Below are 18,519 nucleotides of genomic sequence, written 5' to 3'. Positions count from 1 at the left end.
AGCGTACAGCTCCTTTCAAAAGAAAGCCCTACTGTTCTGAACCTTTTGTTTCCTGGGTATGACTGAGAATCTCTGTGTATGACTGAGATCAACAGCTAGATATCCAGGAACCGGCAGATCAATTACTATTTTTCTCTAGTGCTGCCGTTTGCAACTTTGTAAAATATTAGTATGTTTGTGTGGTCCTCTACCTGGGTAAGACTATTAGTTAATTAATTGATAAAAGAACCAAATAGAAGCAAGGAGGAGAAAGTTATACAGTTACTAGGTATATTTAAAAGAGGAAAGAGTATGAAAATATTTATACCCCCTGGCAGGCAAAAACAGAATATTTAGTCAATTTTAAATTTTATTTGTGTGTTTCTTTGTGCTCCCCCCAACTTTTATTATGAAAATATTTTTATAAAGTTCAACTTGACTATTAAATGTTTTCAGTAGCAAAAGATATGTTGTGTTTCTTATTACTCTGACAAAACAAATTATTTGGCAGCAGTGGGGATGATTGTAGGCATAAGATTCGAGAAAGAGTTGGTTTCAAACTGAACATTTTGATGTTAAATATTCCTTTAACTAAAATTATTACAAATGAGTGTGCTTCTAAATGCATGTGTGTGTGTGTGTGTGTGTGTGTGTATGCAAAAGTCTTGACATATTCTAGTATTGCATAATGCAAAACATAATGTAAATACTAATTGCTTTTTTTCTCCTATTTGGTGGTTATAAATTTGTTTTAAATCAGAAAGAGATAATCAAATTACTTAAGCCCTGTATCAAGCAAACTGTGAATAAAGTTTTCTGTTTTCACCTTGAGAATTTGTAATACCATAGAGAAGATAATTAATGACTATAGACCAATCTTTTTGACCTGTGACTATAGTAGGAAGTGGGTTTTATTTCTCATAAATGTGATAAGAACAAAGTAAAATCATTAATACCTGCTCAAGGGTATAAATGTGATCTTTCAAATAATCTGAATGCAGGGTCAAGATGTCACTAGCAAAAGGATCCAAACCATAAAACCTGCCTAGAATAAAATACAAAAGTGAATAGGGATTTTTGTAAGTCAAAAGACAAGAAAACAGTCTATTTGTACACCACTTTCCAAATTAACGTTGCTTCTAGAGTCTACATGAATCAAAGTGGCAAAGCTATTCTATTACTATTATACATATTCAAACACTAATATTAAAATTAAGACTGATCAGTTATCTTTATAGCCAAATAATTTCCAACAGAGTCCAAAATTAAATGGTAGGTTAGTTTGATATAGAACTCATTAATTTATTAGTCCTCGGGCGATGTTTCTGTGTTTGCCCCTCGCATGACCAATATGCTCCCCTTTTGTTAAGCTCCATTTTGGGTGAAGATTTACCACAAATAAATCTTTGAAGAGAAAAACAATGTAAGAACATACTCTCCTTTCCTGTCATAACAGAATCAACAAGAGAACAATCCCTTGCCGAAGGTTTTTGTTTTTTAATTCTCCCCACTCTTCACTTCTACCCCAAAGAGTAGGAACGTCTGCTTCCCTTGTTTTCCTAAACGGCTCTTTGGGAAACATCAATCCCCCTCGTAGGCTCTGAGACATTTGCTGATCCTATCAGTTTAGAAGCTACATCCACCGGAAGGCCTAGCACTCAGGATCATTGTCTCCTTTCTGCAGGCCAGGTGAAGACCCCAGACTCTGCTTGTCCCTGGTGTATCACTGAGATTAAATAACTGCACACTGGGGACTGATAGGTCCATTAGCATATTACCCTCAAATTGCTAAAAACAATTTCTACCTTGTGCCAATGCCCCCTCTTTAAATGTTAGCTCAGATATTAGCACGACTATGGATTAAGGTAAAGTTTGCTGGTCTCTGAGAGGAGATCAAGCTCTAATTTTGAATTCAACGTCCCAATTTTGAATATCCTCAGCTGAAAGGGTGGGGTGGCAATGGCTCAATTTGACATACAGAGTAGCAGTGATTTCACATTTAGGAGTTGTTGAAATACCGTAGCTTTAAAAGAGACTGGTTTTCTGGGAAATTGGGTGAAATCTTCATTAGCCATCAAGAAAAAGATGTTCCCAGGCTTTTGTCATTTGGCAAGAGAGGAGGTGCATGAGTCGCTCCAATGACAATATCAGATCTAAGTCTATGGGGGCTTTCCACCTGCACCAGGTGAGGCTGAGAGAAGGAAGTTTCCTTATTTGTCCAGAAGAATGAATCCAAGTGTCTATTAGTTAATTAGGCAACTAGTATAAATAGCTGGTATGGACCGAACAGCTCCAGTGGGACGTCTTACAGCCAGGATAACCAGGGTGTGCTTTCCTGGACTCCATGAAGTTCCTAGAGGAGGACTAAAAAAAATAGAAAAATTGAGTCTTTGCAAATAATGTTGCATACTTAGTCTCAAACAGTATGAACAATAAATTTGGTCTCTGATAAATAAATAAGCTAGTACCTTTTAGTCCGTTAAGATAATATAATGAAGGGCAAAGAGGAGCACATCTATAAAGAAAAACAGACAATCTTTCTTCCAAAGTGAACCATGCACTGCTCAGCTTAAAGCTCCCTATGCCCATTCATCCTCTTGACCTAACCCCCCTGACCTCTTAGAAACCTAATACATTTCCTATTTCACTCATGCTCACACCCCAGAAGACTCTTTTTTTATATGGTGCGTAGTATTTCCTTACTTTACTACCAATCAGAAAGTCACTAAATTAAAATGCACCCAGAATGAGTTGTGTCTCTTGTTTTGGTATGGATAGAACTTAATATCAAAGTTAAAACGCAAAAGGGAGCTGAATGTTTACAAGCCAGGTAAATGTCAAGTGAATGTAGGGAGAAAAGTTTGCAAAATATTAAAGTGTGATACCAATTAAGGGATCGTTGTTATTTAATTGTCATCTTTAAGTATTTTTTTTTTCACTAAAAAATAAAATAGAGCCTTAAAGAAGAAACTCTTATTTTATGCTCATTCATCGATTATATTTCGTTCAGAAGGGAGAAATATAAGAACTAAATTCTTCAATAAAAACAATAAACCCATATTTTTTATCATGTCATTTGAATTCTAAATTTTTTGCAGAATTTCTAAATTATACGGCAGACCTGATTTTCTTTCTGTGACTGCTTCTTGACATCTAAGTCACAATAAATGGTTCGAGGTATCAGTTTCTTAAATGTACTTGATTTGCTAAGAAAAAAACAGTTAAACCAAATATAACCGACTTACCATCATATATGTAGGGTTACAGTTTTTCAAAATTACAATTTCAACCTCATCCTTCCCCTCACAATTCAGTCCTCTGTAAGGGGAAGGGGAAAAAAAAGAGGCTCTACTTAACTCAAGTTAATTCTGTTTAATTCCACATATTTTATCAGAATGTTTCATTTAGAGGTAATAATTTAGTTTAAAGATAGCTGTTGAGACAAACTAGATGTGTAAAAAAGTTGATACCAAAAATGTTGAGTGTCAGTGAAACTTAGATGAAAGCCAATAGGATTGGCCATCTAATGGCGATTAAGTATGCTATAAATTTAAATCTTGGAAATACTTGTTGAGATTTATTCAAGCAGACAAACAAAGATAACAAAAGTCTTTTGTGTGTTTGTCAGTCATTTCCACTTCTCTGTTGTTGTAGTGTCAAATAATGTCAGTTATTTAAGGGCAATTACTGTAATTTTAAATTCTCAACAAATTAAACTACAAAGACTAGAAGTCCAAGAAGGACCCTACTCATTTTTCCACTATGTTTTCCATCTTCCATTTTTAAAGGTAAGTTTTAATTGCTTGAATGTTTAGAGAGGAGAAAAAACAATTTTTTTTGTCTATTGGTGCTTTTTAAAAAAACTACCCATGTTTGGCCTTTTTATTTATTTTTTTCATTGAGCTGTGTTTTATAAAAATTTTTCCCATGACACTATGCTTTTTTAGATGAGTAAGTGAAATAATTTTTAATTAGACTTTATTCATTTTTTTATATTAGAGTGGCTATATTTTTAGCCCTCTCTTATATTCTATATATACAATTTCATGAAGTTAGGTTAGGGTCTAGAAAGAAAATGTCCAGGGAAGCAAAATAGATATTGAGGTGAATGAGAAAAATATGCATTTAAATTGTGTTTGATAATAGAATGTTCTACCAATAAAAATCTTGAAAATGAAATGCAAGCATAATTAATTTGAGTGGGATCATTAAGGTAGTTTCATTTAAGGTGAAGCAGGAAAATAATTACCTCCCATCATCTTTAAGCTATGTTGACAAAGTTTAAATGTTACATAATTTAAGAGGAAGGATTCAATACATTTTATATTTCATGAGATCTTTTTTTAAGATTTAGAGCAGCATCTAGGATTTCTTTGCAGTAATAAAGACAATGATCCATTATGTTCTTCTATTACTAATTATTCTGTAAAGATTGTCTGTTCTAAAAGATAATTAGAAAGGGTGAAATTTAATTCCATTAAACAGAACTCAGCTGGGACATAATGAAATTTTGCTGTGAAGTTGAAGACTTTGAAGCCAAATAAAAAGCTTTTACTTAGATAGAGCAAATGAGATTATAAAACTCACACCTTATTCATTCAGGGCATATTTAAGACATACTAGGATAGGATTATATTTACTCCTGATATGTTTTAAGTGTTTGGTTAGCACAAACACACATAAAGTATGTTTCTTCTATTTTCTGTCTTTATTTTTTATTAATTGATTAATTAATTTTTGTTACAGATGTTTTTTCTTTTCCCCCCACTGATTTCCCCCTCCTATTCCCTCCCCACCCTGTCACCAGCTTTGTTGTCCATGTACATTGTTCATGTATACCCGCATATAAGTTCTGTGGTTTATCTACCCCCCACACCCTCTTCTGGGGATTGTCAGTCTGTACCCCACTTCCACATCTCTGGGACGACCCCATTCCTGAGACTGTTATGTTCATTATATTCCACAAATAAGTAAGATCATATGATACTTGTCTTTCTCTGTTTGGCTTGTTTCGCTTAGGATAATACTTTCCAGCTCCCTCCATATCATCTCAAAGGATAAGAGATCTTTCTTTCTTATAGCTGCATAGTACTCCATTGTGTATATATACCACTGCTTTTTTATCCACTCGTCTACTGATGGACATTTGGGCTGTTTCCAGATCTTAGCTATTGTAAATAGTGTTGCTACGAACATGAGGGTACATATATTCTTTCTGATCGATGTTTTAGGCTTCTTAGGGTATATTCCTAGAAGTGGGATCACTGGGTCAAATGGAAGTTCAATTTTTAATTTTTTGAGGTAACACCATATTGTTTTCCATAGTGGCTGCACTAGTCTGCATTCCCACCAGCAGTGTACTAGAGTCCCCTTTTCTCCACACTCTTGCAAACACTTATTGTTTGATGATTTGTTGATGGCGGCCATTCTGTCAGGTGTGAGGTGATATCTCGTTGTTTTAATATGCATCTCTCTGATGATTAGTGATGTTGAGCATTTCTTCATATGTCTCTTAGCCATTTGTATGTCCCATTTAGTTCCTCTGCCCATTTTTTAATTGGGTTCTTTGTTGAGTTGTAAGAGCACTCAATATATTTTGGAAATTAACCCCTTATCTGATGTATCATTGGAAATTATGCTCTCCTATATCCATTTTGGTGGTTGTTTCTTTTGCTGTGCAGAAGCTTTTTAGTTTGATGTAGTCCCATGTGTTCATTTTCGCCTTCGTTTCTGATGCCTTAGGTGATGTATCAGTGAAAATTCTCCTGCGTATGATGTCTGAAATTTTGTTGCCTACATTTTCTTCTAGAATTTTTATGGATTCATGAGTCACATTTAAGTCTTTTATCCATTTTGAGTTTATTCTTATGTATGGTGTAAGTTGATAGTCTAATTTCATTTTTTTGCATGTAGCTGTTCAATTTTCCCAACACCATTTATTAAAGAGGCTGTCTTTACTCCACTGTATGCTCTTGCCACCTTTGTCAAATATTAATTGAACATATTGTCCTGGGTCCATTTCTGGGTTCGCTATTCTGTTCCATTGATCTATCTGCATGTTCTTGTGCCAGTACCAGGCTGTTTTGATTACAATGACTTTGTAGTATAACCTGAAATCTGGTAATGTGATCCCTCCAACTTTATTCTTTTTTTTCAAGATTTCTGTGGCTATTTGGGGTCTGTTTTGGTTCCATATGAACTTTTGAAGTATTTGTTCTAGTTCTGTGAAGTATGTCGTTGGTATTTTGATGGGGATTGCACTGAATCTATAGATTGCTTTGTGTAGTATGGACATTTTAATGATGTTAATTCTTCCAATCCATGAACAAGGTATGTGCTTCCACTTTTTCATATCTCCCTCTATTTCTTTTTTCATGTCCTGTAGTTTTCTGCAAATAGGTCCTTTATTTATTTGGTTAAGTTTATTCCTAGGTATCTTAAATTTTTTGCCACAATGGTAAATGGGATTGTTTTTTTAGTGTCTCTGTGAGTTCATCATTGATGTATAAGAATGCCATTGATTTCTTGACGTTAATTTTGTATCCTGCTACTTTACCAAATTCATTTATTAAGTCTAGTAAATTTTTGATGGAGTCTTTGGGGTTTTCTATGTATAGTATCATGTCATCTGCGAATAATGACAGTTTCACTTACTCCTTTCCAATTTGGATACCTTTTATTTTTTCTTCCTATCTGATTGCTGTGGCTAAGACTTCCAGTACTATGTTAGATAAGATGGTGAAAGTGGGCATCCTTGTCTTGTTCCTGTTCTTAAGGGAAATGCGTTTAGTTTTTGCCCATTGAGTATGATGTTGACTGTAGGTCTTTCATATGTGGCCTTTATTATGTCGAGATATGAACCCTCTATTCCCAGATTGCTGAGCATTTTTATCAGAAATGGGTGTTGGAGTTTGTCGAATGCTTTTCAGCACCTATTGATATGATCATATGATTTTTATCTTTCTTTTTTTTATGTGGAGTATCACATTTATTGATTTGCGAATATTGTACCAGCCTTGCATCCCTGGGATGAATCCCGCTTGATCATGGTGAATAATTTTTTTGATGTATTGCTGGATTCAGTTTGCTAATATTTTGTTCAGGATTTTGGCATCTATGTTCATCAGGGATACTGGCCTGTAGTTTTCTTACTTTGTAGTGTCTTTTTTCTGGTTTTGGAATTAGAATTACACTGGCTTCATAAAACGAGTTTGGAAGTCTTCCTTCTTCTTGAATTTTTTGAAATAGTTTGAGGAGAAGGGTATTAGTTCTTCTTTGAATGTTCGGTAAAATTCCCCATGAAGCCGGCCAGGCCTGGGCTTTTGTTTGCTGGGAGAGTCTTGATTACCTCTTCAATTTATTCTGTTGTTATTGGTCTGTTCAAGTTTTCTATCTCTTCTTGGTTCAGTTTTTGGAGACTATGTGTTTCTAGAAATTTGTCCATTTCGTTTAGATTGTCTAATTTGTTGCCGGATAATTGTTCATAGTATTTGTTTACTATCCTTTGTATTTCTGTGATGTCAGTTATTATTTCTCCTCTTTCATTTCTGATTTTGTGTATTTGGGTTATCTTTGTTTCTTGGTGAGTCTAGCTAAGGGTCCATCAATCTTATTTATCTTTTCAAAGAACCAGCTCTTTATTTCATTGATCCTTTGAATTGTTTTTTTGGTCTCCATGCCATTTATTTCTGTTGTGATCTTTAGTATTTCCTTTCTTCTACTTGCTCTGGGGTTTTCTTATTGTATGTTGTCTAGTTCTTTAAGTCGTAAGGTTAGATAGTCTATTAGAGATTTTTCTTGTTTTTTTAGGTAAACCTGTAGTGCTATGAACTTCCCTCTCACAACTGCTTTCGCTGCATCTCATAGGTTTTGTGTAGTTGTGTGTTCATTTTCATTGGTTTCCAGGAAGTTTTTAATTTCTTCCTTGATCTCCTTGGTAAGCTATTTATTGTTTAATAACATGCTATTTAGCCTCCATGTGTTCAAATGTCTTTGCATGTTTTTGTTGCAATTGATTTCTAGTTTCACGCCATTGTGATCTGAGAAGATGCTTGATATGATTTCAATCTTCTTGAACTTGTAGAGATTTAGTTTGTGTCCTATCATGTGGTCTATCTTTGAGTATGTCCCATGTGCACTTGAGAAGAATGTGAATTCTGTAGTTTTGGGCTGTAATTCTGTGTAGATATCTATTAAATTCATTTGATCTAGCGCTTCATTTACAGTCTGTGTTTTTTTTTTTTGTTAATTTTTTGTCTAGAGGATCTATCCAGTGATGTCAGCGGGGTGTTGAAGTCCCCTGCTATGATTGTATTGCTGTTGATTTCTCCTTTGAAGTCTTCATGAAGATTTCAACTATATTTTGGTGCTCCTATATTGGTTGCATATATGTTTACCAAGGTTATATCTTCCTGTTGGATAGATCCTTTTTATATTATGTAGTGGCCTTCTTTGTCTCTAATTATGGTCATCATTTTGCAATCTACTTTATCAGATGTGAGTATTGCTACCCCAGCTTTTTTTGTCTTTCCATTTGCTTGAAAGATTTTTTTCTATCCCTTCACTTTCAACCCATGTGAGTCTTTTGTTGTGAGGTGGGTTTCTTGTAAACAACATATATGTGAGTCATGCTTTCTTATCTAGTCAGCTACTCTGTGTCCTTTTATTGGAGCATTCAAACCATTCACATTTAAGGTGATAATTGATATGTACTTATTAATGCCATTTTTGTTTAGTGTGGTTTATTTTTCTTTATATTTCTTCTACTAATTACAGCAGTCCTTTTAGCATATCTTGCAGTGCTGGTTTGGTGTTAATGTATTCCCTTAGCCTTTTTTTTTTGGTCTGGAAAGCTCTTTATTTGACCTTCTATTTTCAATGATAGTCTTGCTGAGTATAGTAGTCTTGGATTTAGATCCTTGTTTTTCATGACCTTGATTACTTCATGCCATTCCCTTCTGGCCTATAGTGTTTCTATTGAGAAGTCAGCTGAGAGCCTTATGGGGTTTCCTTTGTAGGTAACCTGTTGCTTATGTCTTGTTGCCTTTAGGATTCTCTCTTTGTCTTTAATTTTTGGCATTTTAATTACTATGTGTCTTGGTGTGGGCCTGTTTGCGTTCTTCTTACTTGGGGCTCTCTGTGCTTCTTGAACTTGAATGCCTTCTTCCTTCACCAAGTTAGGAGAGTTTTCTGTCACTATTTCTTCAAATATATTCTCTAACCCTTGCCCATTTTTTCCCTCTTCGGGGACTCCTATGATGTGAATTTTATTACAGTTGTCCCACAGTTCTCTTAAGCTGTTTTCCTGTTTTTAAATTGTTTTTCCCTTTTGGTTTTCTGATTGGTTGATTTTTTTCTACCCTGTCTTCTAATTCACTGATCTGATCCTCAGCTTCCTCTACTCTGCTGGTTAGTCCTTCCAATGTGTTCTTAATTTTTGCTATGTCATTCTTTATTTTCACTTGGTTGATTTTCAATGTTTCTATAACTGTACTCATGGTGCTGATGTCCTTACTCATGCTGTTGAGCTTCCTCAAGTTCATGGTTCTGAACTCTACCTCTGATAGTTTGCTTAACTGCATTTCATTGATCTCATCTTCGATAGAGTTCTCTTGTTCTTTCATTTGGGATTTGTTTCTTTGTTTCACCATTTTGGCTATCTCAGTGGATTTTGGAGCCTGCCAAATTTTCCCTGTGGGTGTTGGTGTTCTGCTGTTTGTGTCCTTCTACTGAGTTTGGATGAGCCTGGGTGGGCCCATGTTAAACACCACTGTCAATTTTTACTTTCCTGGGTAGATTTGCATTCTCAGGAAAGGTTCAGTTATCCTCTAGCTTTTTCCTGGAGGCTAGAGTCTCAGTTACTCAGGGCTTTGGAATGTAGCCCTGGTGTTCTGCCTAAGAGGATTTCCAGAGGGTGGGATAGATGCTGGTTGTTAATGCGCTTCAATTTGCATTTCTTTGCCTCACCTGGGGAAGGCTGAATCTCTGAGGGGTGGGGGGGTGCTGCTTTTCCCCACAGCTCTGGGAAGGAGCACAGTGGCCACCGTCCTTTGTTGCTGCAACTCAGCATAAACTCTGAGCACCGTCCAAATTTCTGGTGTCCCCACAGAGTTCCAGTCCAGTCTGTCCTCCCTCTGCTGTATCCCCCAGGTGAATGGCTGTGGCTATTTTAGCACTCTGTTCCAGCTCTCTGCACTGTGGATCGGGCTTGGTCTTTATTCCCCAAGGGTACTTCTCACAGCTAAGACTGCTGCTGTCCATGGGCTCCCAGCCCACCACCCTCTCGCGCCTCCGCAGATCTTACCAGTGTTCCTGGTTATATGGTCCTGTCCTGCTGCTTTTCTGTTCCTTTTTTCTGAGGATTTGTCTTTTTTTTAGTTGTAATTCCTGTTTGTTCCTGCGAGATAATCTGTGTAGCTTCTTTTCACTCTGCTTCCATTTTCACATCCTCTAAGCCTATCTTTTGTGCAGCTGGGTCACAAAGGCCTCTCTGGTGCCCCCGCACCCTGAAGGTCCCGCAGGTAACAGGATTGCACAGGCCCTTTGGGGACCAGGCTCTATGCCTATCTTATGGGCTGCTGGGTTGCAAAGGTCTTTCTGGTGCTTCAGTACCCAGCAGTCCCGCGGGTAACTAGATTGCACAGTCCCTGCTGGGTCACACAGGCCTTTCTGGTGCTTCATGCTTCAGCACCCCACAGGTCCCTCGGGTAACTGGATGGTACAGTCCCTGCTGGGTCGCACAGGCCTCTCTTGTGCCCCTGCACCCTGCAGGTCCCTTGGGCAGGCAGCTGGATCGCACTGGTCCTTCTTGGGCTCTGGCTTCCCACTGCTCTTGTGTGCTGCTGGACCGCTCAGGCCTCTGTGGAGCCCCAGGTCCTGTCGCTGGTGGCTTGGGAGTGCTGCTGCCCTGTGGGGCTCAAATCCTGCTCAGTTTTTTTTGGGATAGGTCTCAGCTGACAGTTTGTGCTTCTGTTGCCTGGGGATGGATGTCTGCTCCCCAGCCTCTGTTGCTGGGGTATATCTGGACTCTGATCAGGCTGCTACTATGGGGGATGGTGCTGGGCTTCCGGCTATCAGTGGCTTCTGCGACTGGCACCTTGGGAGCTCCACTACTATGCACTGTTCTGTGTTGACACAGAGTGTCCACTGGTCCAATGGTGCCAGATGCTCTGGTGGGCTCAGGTTGCTGGGCCCTAGCTGCTCCCACTGCCTCCTCCCAGGGAGACCTGGGATCTTCCAAAATGGTGGGATCTCCCTGTGGCACAGGGAGAAGGGCCCTGGAGAGCCACTTACCGAGGTAGCCGGCTGTTCCATCGACAGCACAGGAACCTTTTGCCCAATGTCTTTGCACTGTAGGAGTTTCGTCGTCCACCTTCACGTCCACTCACTCTCTCTCAAACACACTAGCTCACTCTTTCACACACTCACCCTCCCTCCAGTCCTGCCCATTGCCATCTTCCACAGATCTCTTCTATTTTCTATATAGGAGAATTTTAGTGATGGACAGAGGTACTTTCAGATTCTAGGTTGTTTCATTCATTTATTTAACAATGATGTTTTGCATATCTACTCTGCACTGGATACTAAGATACCAAGGGAACCGAGATTAATAGAAAGGCAGTGTTGTTCTGAGGACCCCAGGTCTAGTCCTTCTTTGATGACCAAGTGAGTCTATTTCATGTTCACCACGAAGACTTGAGCTTAAGTGCTTGCTTTGTGTGGCTGAGTTTGCACAGCTGGAGAGGACTCGGTCCTTGCTCTCCTAGAACTTATCATCCAGTAGGGCAGACACGTGCACTTATAACTGCAACAAAATTCTGATAGAGTTACAAAGATCTCTGATTCCCTTCCTAACCCTTTGTCTATCACCGTTTACTCACTTGCCCTTGCACCATGCCCCCTGTATTGTCCTTACCTCTTAACATGTTTTTCCCTCTAGACTACAGGCAACATGTGAGCAAGTACCATGTTGATTGTGTTCACCTCTGTGTTCTTCATATTGAGTACCTGCCTAGTACATATTTAGTGCTCCATGAATGAATAAGAGATAAAAATAAGGACAGGTTGTTGGTGATAACTAACTCTCACAGCAAAGACAATAACCACTCTAACCCATGAATATGTGAAAACAGAGTACCAAAGGATTTCATTTTTCAAAAAGTGCATAATTGTTAAAAGCAGAAATGGGCTTTGAAATCAGGTCTAGATGGCTCCAGAGACCTGTTCTTCCCAAATACTGAAAGAGTTGTGACACTGAAGGCAGCTCTAGGCAACAGAGGAGGTGAGGCCAATGAGTGTCTTGTTGTTGTTGTTGTTGTGTGTGTGATAATAGAACATTTCTTTTAGTTCTGCATGGAGCAGAGTGGTGGAAAAGCCCCTAACAGGAATAGTATTTACAGAAATAAGAAGAAGGACCTAAGAAAAGTGGGACTTTACAGAGACTATAGACTCACAATTTAAAATAAACAAACAAATCTACTATTACTTCACTGCTTACTAAACCCAGCAGTGAAAGAGGAATCCCTAGTCCAAGGAGACTTGATAACTCCTAACAAAGTCAAAATAACTGATGTGAGAGGAAGCTAGTTTCCGAAGCCCTGTCCTTAGGTTCAAGAGATATTTTGAATGGCTTATATTCAATCAAGTGTGGGTGTGTGAATTAGTAAAGTCTCCTCTCAGAAATATGCTTTTGATGTTTAATTTTGGAATGCCACTTTATTTCTTTGTTCCCTAAATTAATAGAAGTTTGTAGGCCTTAAATATAAGAATAGGCCCTGGCTAGTTTGGCTCAGTGGTAGAGCATCGGCCCATGGATCAATGAGTCGCAGGTTCGATTCCGGCCAAGAACACATACCTCAGTTGTGGTTCATCCCCTGCCCTGGTCGGGGTTGTGCAGGAGGCAACCAGTCGATACGTCCCTCTCACGCCAATGTTTCTCTCTCTCTCCCTTTCTCTCCCTCCCACTCTATCTAAAAATAAATAGAAAAATATCCTCAGGGGAGGATTTTAAAAAAATAAAATAAAATATAGGGATAGATGATATTGGAGCAGTTTACATTTTGGCTCAAGGTTACTTGTACCTGAAAAGCCCAGTACAGTATCTGAAAGCCCTGAGTTATTAAGAATGCCTGCCTGGTCATTCTCAATAATGTCTCATTTGGACATCAGCCATTTGAAGACTATACTCATTTGGCCACCAAAATAAAGAAGGCCCAAAGCTGTATATCTGGAAACCACATAAGAAGCAATTCGGCTGTGTTGCACCTTTTGAGGCTGGTAGAATGTAGAATGGTTTTTTTTTTTTTTTTCTCTCTCTCACTCTCTCTCTTCCCCTGTAGATAAATAAGCCTATGGCCCTGTGTAGTAGACAGATAATGGCCATCAAAGATGACTACATCCTAATCCCCCAAACTGTATATATGTTACATTACATGGCAAGGGTGAATTAAGGTTGCAGATGTAATTAAGGTTACTATTCAGTTTACCTTGGGATGGGGAGATTATCCTGGATTAGCCACATGGGCCCCATGTAATTACAAAGGTCCTTATAAGTAGAAGAGGAAGATAGAAGAGAGAGAACCAGATAAATTGCAGGATGAGAAGGTCTTGACCTAACGTTGCTGACTTTGAAGATGAAGAAGGAGGCATGAGCTCAAGAATGTAGGCGGTCACTAGAAGCTAGAAAAAGGCAAGTAGACAGATTCTCTCCTAGAGCCTCCAGAAAAAATACAGCCTTACCAACTTGATTTTAGTCCAATGAAACTTAGTCAGACTTTTGATCTCTAGAAAGATACATTTATGTTTTTTTAAGCCACCAGATTTGTAGTGATTTGTTATAGCAGTAAGAGAAAACTAATACACTGTGAGAGCAATTGACAATCTTCTTGCCATTACAATAAAACCAACAGCACAAAAAGTAGAGCAGAGGTAAAGAAATTGGGCCCTTGGTGACATTGTTTAACTTGGAAGCCTACTTATCTCTGGGGGAGAAGGAACAAATGTTCCTTATGGAAGGATTCCAAATAATAAATGTAGAAACAATGAGGGAAATAGAAAATCACCTTTAGAACGTCATAGTAACAATTGCTCGAAACAAGATCTATTGATGAATACTAAAATTAGTTGGTGAAACATTAATGAGAAATAAGATATTTGCACAGCTTTAAAGTATTTCCAAAAATATTTATTAATTTGATAGTTTTAACATATGTCCGTAAATTCTTTGATATTCCTTCCTCTAGGAGGTGGAGATTAGCCCACCTTCCCTGGGAGTTTGAGCTGGGTTTAGTCATTTCTTTTTATTTAAAAAAATTTTTTTTAATTAATTTATTTTTGTTACAGTTTCTCCTTTTTTCCCCCATTGACACCCTCCTCCCAACCCCTGCCCCCATCCCCAGCTTTGTTGTCCATGTCCATTGGTTATGCATACATGCATATAAGTTCTGTGGTTTATCTCTTCCCTCCCCCCACACCCCCTTTTCTGAGGATTATCAGTCTGTATCCTACTTCCATGTCTCTGGGTCTGGCCTGTTTCTCAGACTATTATGTTCATTATATTCCACAAATAATTGAGATCATGTGATATTTGTCTTTCTCTGCTTGGCTTGTTTTGCTTAGGATAATACTCTCCAGGTTCCTCCAAGTTGTCTCAAAGGATAAGAGATCTTTCTTTCTTACAGCTGCATAGTACTCCAATATGTATATTTACCACTGCTTTTTTTATCCATTCGTCTACTGATGGACATTTGGGCTGTTTCCAGATCTTAGCTATTGTAAATAGTGCTGCTATGAACATGGTGGTACATATATTCTTTCTGATTCGTATTTCAGGCTTCTTAGGGTATATTCCTAGAAGTGGGATCAAATGGCAATTCAATTTTTAATTTTTTGAGGTAACACCATATTGTTTTCCATAGTGGCTGCACCAGTCTGCATTTCTACCTGCAGTGTACTAGAGTCCCCTTTTCTCCACACTCTTGCAAACACTTGTTGTTTGATGATTTGTTGATGGTGGCCATTCTGTCAGGTGTGAGGTGATACCTCATTGTTGTTTTAATTTGCATCTCTCTAGTGATAGTGATATTGAACATTTGTTCATATGTAGTGACTTCTTTTTAAAAATTGATTATGGGAAGAGAAAAATGGTAACTTTAGAGTAGAGAGACCCAAATTGAACAACATTCTATAAAATACTTGACCAGTACTCTTCAAAAATGTCAAGGTCATGAAAATCATGGAAAGATGGAGACCATCACATTGGAGGAGACTAAGGAGATAAAACAACTAAATACTACGTGGGATTCCAGATTAGATTGTGGAACAGGAAACAACAGTAGAAAAATCAAATAATGTCTGAATAGTCTGCAGTTTAGTTAATAGTATTGTACCAACATTAATTCCGTCAGTTTTGGCAATTGCACTGTGATTATGTAAGTTAATAAGGGGAGCTGGATGAAGGCCATATAGGAATTCTCTGTACTTCTTATGCAATTGTTCTATCATTCTAGTTAATTAAAAATAAAAAGTTAAAAACAAACAAATAATTCAAAGATAAAGAAAAAACTGAGGAAAACATTTAATAAAGTTGACAGAAAAAAGTGATTGACAACCTTACTACAAAGGGGATTTTACAAACCCATTGAAATGTGGGCAGAAATGATAGTTTATATGAGAAATTCTTATTCTATAATAATAATCAACCTTACTAAGAATCAAAGATATAACCTTTTGTGGCTAATCTAGTGACACATGAATAAAACTTTAAAAGTACACAAATCTCTAGGCAGAAATTCTACCTTGTTACAGGATTGCCTACAGATTTTTAAATTATTCTTCTTTATGTCCATCTGATTTATTTTTTAAACAGTGAGCATACGTTACCTTCAATATTAGGTTTTTAAAAGCTATTTACTTGAAAATAGACAATTACATACTATGGAATATTGTAAAGACAGAAAAATGATGTTGGAAAAGGTTTAATGGCATAGAAAAATCTTCATATTTTTCTAAGTAAAAAAATTAGATTAAAAATATCACCCATAGCATGATCTATTTTTATATAAAACATATATCATACATTTTTTTAAAACACTGGGAGTTTATATAGCAAAATTTTAACTGTGGTTACTTTTGGATTACATGTGATTTTCATGTCTTTCTTCATCTATTTTCTAAATTTTCTGTAGGATACACATATATATATATTTTTTCATACTTTATTTATTTATTTATTTATTTATTTATTTATTTATTTTTGTTAATCCTCACCTGATTATATTTTTCCATTGATTTTTAGATAGAGTGGAAGGGAGGGAGGGAGAGAGAGAAACATCAATGTGAGAGAGATACATTGATTGGTTATCTCCCACAGACACTGACTGGGGCCAGGGTTCAAACCTGTAATCCAGGTACATGCCCTTGACCAGGAATTGAACCTATGACCCTTTGGTCCTCTCCAGCCAAGGCTTTATTTTTATTTTTTATGTATCTTTATTGTTGAAAGTATTACAGATGTCTTGCCTTTTTCCCCCATTGACCCCCTGCTCCACACTATTGTCTGTGTTTATTGGTTATGCATAATATACATATAAATTCTATTGTCTATCTCTCCCTGCCCCTCCCACCCCCTTCCATCTGAGGTTTGTCAGTTTGTTCTCTGCTTCCACATCTCTGGATCTATTTTGTTTGTTAGTTTATTTTGTTCATTAGCTCTTACATATAAGTGAAATCATGTCTTTATCTGACTGGTTTATTTTGCTTAGCATAATACTCTCCAGGTCCCTCCATGTCGTCTCAAAAGGTAAGAGATCCTTTTTACAGTTGCAGAATATTCCATTGTGTATATGTACCATAGCTTTTCTATCCATTCGTCTACTGATGGACACTTGGGCTGTTTCCAGATCTTAGCTATTGTAAATAGTGCTGCTATGAACATGGGATACATATATTCTTTCTGATTGGTGTTTCAGGCTTCTTAGGGTATATTCCTAACAGTAGTATCACTGGGTCAAATGGCAGTTCCTTTTTGAATTTTTGGAGAAAACTCCATACTGTTTTCCATAGTGGCTGTACCACACATTGTGGGTTTTTTGTTTTTTTATTGATTTATTTTTAGAGGGAGAGCAAGGGGAGAGAGAGGGAGAAATATCAATTTGTTGTTCCATTTATTTATGCATTCATTGGTTGATTCTTGTATGTACACTGACTGGGCATCAAACCTGAAACCTTGGCATCTTGGGATAATGCTCTTACCAACTGAGCTACCTGGCTAGGGTCTATACTGTTTTTTGCAATAAGGTTCTTCCATAAATACACGGAAAGTCGTCTAAGAAAATGACAGTCGGCATATCTCAATCAGCCTCGGCTCTTTATCCTGAAGAGTGTGTGTGGAGTGCCTGTCGGTACACGCAGCCCTGCTTGTCTTTCAGTTCAGTGCTGTCAGCCTATATGTCATTACAGGCTTTGGTGATCTGCTTTCGAAAAGAGCATCTTTGATCCAGGCCCACCGCCACAAGGAGTGGATTTTGAGTTGATGATGATTATGGTTAGGAACAAAAATAAATCTTTTGTTGGAAACACCCCTATTTTTATTGACATAAAGAGGACTTTAAACAGATAATGTACAAAAGATTTATCTCAGGCGTCGTGGGGGAGGGGAACCCCTCGTTCATTTATTAGAAACAGTTTGAGAACCATTGCTCAGTCACTGACTTGTAAAAGAACTCAGCCCTGGGTGATGAAATTCAAGGCCAGATTAATTCATCCGCACACAGGAAACATTCCACAAAAAAAGCTTATTTGCTAATGCAGGTGTGGGTAGCAGGTGTGGGTACCAGTCTCAGAATCTTGGTGGCATCTCTGATTTTTACCCTGGCCTCAGTGTCTCTCCAGACACAAGTCAGAGAAGCAGAGATTAGTGGAGGGATATTTTAAGACAGCCTGGCACATATATGGCTAATTAACTCCTGATTAGATCCTGTTAAATCCCAATTTTCTTCTGAATTACATCCAGCTTTTTCCTCTACCCCCTAAAAATTTTTTTGTCTTTATTGATCTTAGAGAGAGAGGAAGGGAGAAGGAGCGAGAGATAGAAACATCGATAAGAGAGAACATCGATTGGCTGCCTCCTGCATGCCCCCCACTGGGGATCAGGCCCACAACCTGGGCATGTGCCCTGACTGGGAATCAAACCGGTGACCTCTTGGTGCATGGGTTGATGCTTAGCCACTGAGCCACACAAGCTGGGCTACCCCCTAAAAATTTTAAAGTACTGTATAAAAGACAAGAATTGTTGCTGAGGGTCTTAATTACATCTTACTTCTGCAGTGGTGTTTGAAAACAGCGTGTTTACCTTTTCTCTTACTACTTAAGTCACTTAAGTTGCTCATGCAATGATCAGCCAGGCAAGACATGTACAAATCCAGGCCCAAACCCACAACTTCAAACAGCAAAACGATTCCCATGGGGAAAGATGATATTTACATTACATAAGTGATACTAAAGCAAACCCTGTTCATTTAGGTGGAAAACATGACTCAAACC

Source organism: Molossus molossus, unplaced genomic scaffold (assembly GCF_014108415.1).
Source record: "Molossus molossus isolate mMolMol1 unplaced genomic scaffold, mMolMol1.p scaffold_m16_p_5, whole genome shotgun sequence".
Lineage (NCBI taxonomy): Eukaryota > Metazoa > Chordata > Mammalia > Chiroptera > Molossidae > Molossus > Molossus molossus.
This window is presented reverse-complemented; position numbering follows the sequence as displayed.